Source organism: Papaver somniferum, chromosome 1 (genome assembly GCF_003573695.1).
Source record: "Papaver somniferum cultivar HN1 chromosome 1, ASM357369v1, whole genome shotgun sequence".
Taxonomy (NCBI): Eukaryota; Viridiplantae; Streptophyta; class Magnoliopsida; order Ranunculales; family Papaveraceae; genus Papaver; species Papaver somniferum.
Genome location: NC_039358.1, coordinates 10,328,041 through 10,332,873, shown reverse-complemented (window position 1 = coordinate 10,332,873; position 4,833 = coordinate 10,328,041).

Sequence of the window (4,833 nt, the reverse complement as noted above, 5' to 3'; positions counted from 1 at the left end):
AAAAAAAAATGGCTTGCAAAATCTAGTGTTCCTGATAACCCTTCTGCAACTAAACTTATGGAATTTGTCTCTCTATTGGGTCTTGACTTTCCCCTTTTGAAGAAAGACCACCAAGACATGTTTAGTAATCTTGCAAAAATTCATGATGGTTTAACCATAAGGGATGTTGAAGAATCTTCTATTTGATAGTAGGCAGTCCGCTTCATTCTAGGTTGCAAGTTGTTTCCTAATCCGTAGGCTGGACAAGTTGTATCTTTGATCTTCTTTGTGTCATATGAAGTTTTTTTCTTTAGTTCAAAATTTTTTCTATTACTTTTGCTTTGGGATCCTTGTTTTTATTTAGTTGTAAACGCCCGCAGAAGACTTTTGTGTATCTTTAATTCTATTCTCATTGATGGATCAAAAAAAAAAAAAAAAAAACTCTCTCAGCAAGTTGTATTTGTGGTTACTTATATACCAATGTCTTACTTGATTTGCTCGATCAACTATGAATGTGCTATGTTGTATCAATAACATGTTGACACACGCCTATAACTTAATTAATTCCCATGTTCAACGTAAGACTAATGAAATACTAGTACATAATAGTCGCCCCGACAAAGGGTGATTCACGATTAAGCATATTCTATATTTGAGAGGAATTAAACCATAATATATTTCCCTATTTCAATTTTTTTTAGGAGTTTTGAGTTTGAATATATTATGAAACTTCGTGACAATAATAATCTTGTTGACCATTGACAAATTTCGCGCCTTGATTCATTAATTAGCATATTAATAAATGCTTATATTTGCATTTAACAATTGATTAGTTAACTTGTAACAAAAACGAAAACTAAATAAATTAGAGGTTATCAGTTAAATAAATGGGCATCGTTCTTTTCAGTGCCTGTTGTTTATTTACGATTGAAGTTAAATGAAAACATCCAAAGATTTTGTGGCAAACAATAATCTTTTTCTGATTTGTTGGTCGAAAAATTCATGAATGCTATAGGATTATTATGGGTACCATTTTTGATAAGAAGAAAAAAAATCAAAATCAATTCTAACCGGCGGATCACTTCTAATTCCGATACCCGCATTTACCGATTATTGAAAAATTAAGAAAGTATTGAATAGGGTGCATAAGAGATTCTCTAATGGTTGTTGTATGGATATCTTAGATGGTAACACAAAAAAGACATCTCATTCCAATTTTTCCTTAAGTTTAGAGGGGAAAAAGATTCATCTCCAATGATGTCATCAGTGATTTTTTTTTGCTTAAATAAAACTTTTTTTTTTAATAATTTTAAAAAAACAATTAGAGTTATAGATGGTTATTTAATATATTGGAACTTATTTTAATTAAGCGATAGCAAACTAGAGTAGGTTCACATCCTCAAGGTGAATATCTAAAACTAGACATTCACCTTGAGGATTTTTACCAAATATTAAGCCATATCATCTTCACGTTGATTTAAAAAAATTGCGGTTGGAGAAGAATTTTAGGGAAAGTGAATATCTATTCTACGTGGATTTAGATATTTATATATCATCACGTATATTTCATTGGAGAATCTCTTAGCCGAGGTACACAAATCTCATTAGAAACATAAAAAAAGAGACAGGGAAATAAGCCCCACAAAAACCTCAACAAATAATGAGTTACAGAAAAATGACACATAAAAAACATAACTAAAGATTTAGATATCCATAGAAAAATAATGTCATAAGAGAACATCCAGTGGGCATGCTCAGATGACCAGATTAGAGCTTCCATCTGGATAGGCAAACTCAGTTTTGGAAAGTGGGAAAACGCTTACCGCACCGAAATAAGTTCATCGTCTCTGATTGTTACGATAAGGGTTGGATTATAATGGTCAGAATTTACCTCTATAAATAACAAACCTAAAACTTACACCAATATTCAATCTTCTCTCGAATTTTCTCCATTAAAAACCTTGTACGTTTCATTTTAGTATTTTACATGGGTGTATTGGATCACAATTTATGTGGATAAAAATAAATACTCGTTTACCTGAATCTAGTGGATATAATGTTTTTTAAGAGAATCTTTAATATTCTTATTATAATGGATTGAATTAGGATTAGTTTAGATTTATAAAAATTGAAGTGGATTATCAAATAATTATAGTTGAAAAAACCAAGTTCATCATGTTTTCCTTTCAGAAAAAATCATTAATAAGTTGAGGTGGTGGATGGAGGTGGTGGTGAGCGGTGGTGATCGATGTTGTTGGTGGTGATGGTGTGTGGTGGTTTGTAGTGGTGGTGGTGGTGGAAATCATAGCATGCTTTGATAAAAAAAATAAAAAAATAAAAACAAAAAACTTTTGATAAGAATCCACTAAACACTTGTGCTTTGGGTTGAGATTAATATGGGATAATAACATATATATTTTGACTACAACTATCCATAAGAATCCATATATATCTTGGCCCTTAACTATCCTAAGAAATCTGAAATGAATTGAATACCTAGGATATTTGTGGAATCTAGAAAATTCCAACTTGAATACTATGAATATTTAATGATTTCTTATATATCCTAATTCAATACCTAGGAGTTTTTAGGATTGTTAAATATCAAAGTAAATAAATCTTAATCCAATACATCCCTGTTAGATTTTCTTTATTGAAATATCTCAAAAATCTATGACACTTTTTTTGAAGCGAAACTTGAAGCTACTATTAATAAGATATGTATTAATTAAAAAAACTGAAAATGGTAAAAGGGAAATAGTGGTGCAATTAGAAGTTTAACCAAGAAAAATGACCTACTAAAAAGTAAAGAAGAGCTCAAGTTTTGAATGTTACCCATCAAAAGTACAAAAACAAAAGAAAAACAATTCATGAGCGCGTTGAATGGAATATACGTCAAATGAGGATAACTAGGAAGCCAAAGATTGTCCGTGATTTTTATTGAAGTCATTATTTAAGTTTTTAAATTAATTTATTTCCTAAATTATATATTATAAAACAAGAGGCGGTAATATTAATTAATTTCCGTTAGCAATAACATCACATTATACTAGATTAAACCTAAGAACATACAACCTAAGAAGTTCATAGCATTTGCTTAAACTCTGTTCAGTTTTCGTCAACGAATTGGGCTTGAGCCTTGGTTTTCTTGATAATAGATATATAACAAGTTAATATGATTTTAATTAAATTATGATGGAATTGTTCAAAATGAAGACAAAGTTATGAAGATACTCATTAGTTATTCGTTGGACAATCCAGGATTATCATCGTGAATCATCCATAAAGCTTCTGTAAAACTTCTAACATCCTTATTGATGAATCAAAATCTTAGATTAAGGCTCTTGTTGGTTCTTAAGTTTTCATTACGCAATGCTACAAACCTTTAAAACACCCTTTTCCATAAATACAGACTGGTCATATTTCTTTTTATAATATGTATCCAACATCGAATAAGAACAACATCTTCTTTCATAGTAAAGAGAGGGAGAGCCATTTGTGTGTATCCTAGATATGATTGAAATGAATTATCTTTAAGGATGTAGAAACAATATTAGTAAAGAAAAGGTTTGCCTTTAGATATCCACCATAATGATAGAGTTCCTTGGATCACTTCGTCGTATGATTCGCCTTCGAATCTATTTCAATTAGTTTGTATTGCATGAGCAAGAAATTGCGTGACTGCATAATTAATTGCTTGAAAACGATCTGACATTCCATGAGCATCACAGTTTCCGGGGTTCCCCATTTCTAAAACGAACATTGTGAAAAAAATTTGCCAAAAGGACTTGCGCGACATGGCTTGTTCTCTAATAATATTTCCTTGAGTAAGAAAAGCATAGGCTTTAGGAATATTAAATCCTCATCTTGAGTATATTTAGGACCACGAACTCTGGCAGACATTTTTTTGAGATACTTCTCTACAGATTGAGAGACTAGGAGTTTGAGAATGAAAGATTAAAATTGAAGTGAATTTATAAGAATTTGTGGTGCATAAGGTGCTGTTAGAGCATTGCTCGGTCGAACTCGCATGCGTTGCTATCTCAAGCATGTTTGTCAATGTTAGTAATCAAAACTATAAGTCTTGATTTCTAGTCTACTATAGCTAAGTCTCGGACTAGGATAGAAAGTGTAGTTGAGCTCAAGGACTTCATGGCGATTCATCATAAAAGACGGAGAACTACTTAAGGAACCGGTGGAACTTCTCGACAAAAATGTATGTGGAGACTTGAACTTATCTATCACTCAAAAGTGTATCTACTCTATCTCCTACTCTTTGAGACAAAAAGTCGTATGCTATATATAGACTTTCATTATACACATTTGGTATTTCGAGCCGAGTATACCTCGCCTATCTATATCTCGAAATATGTGTTGGTAAGCTTTTCGCTTCGATCAAGTTTATCTTTACCTAGTGATGAAATTCATGATATGTTTCAATCACTTTCAAAATTGCTTTGACGAGAAATGGTGTAACAACTATATAACGTCCTCTAAGAATGTTTCAATAATTGAAATGAGTGTTTAGATTACATAACCAATGGCAGACATAAGCATTGTTGTGAAAATACATTTATGTATAAGTCATATTCCTTGAACCAAAGTTTGTGAACTTTGTTGATCAAGAGAACCGGAAGAATGGAGTGAGCCAAGTACGCGAACTCAGTCCGCGAACTGTCGAAGTTCTCAAACCCCAAGAATTTCTGCTGGAGTTGACAAACTATTTGCGTGAAGCTAAGTCCGCGAACCCTGTCCGCGAAGTTCTCATACCCGAGAATTTCTGTCGGAGTTTGCAAACTCTGCCCGGTAACTTAAGTCCGCGAACCTAGTCTGTGAACTTGAGAAGGTTATATA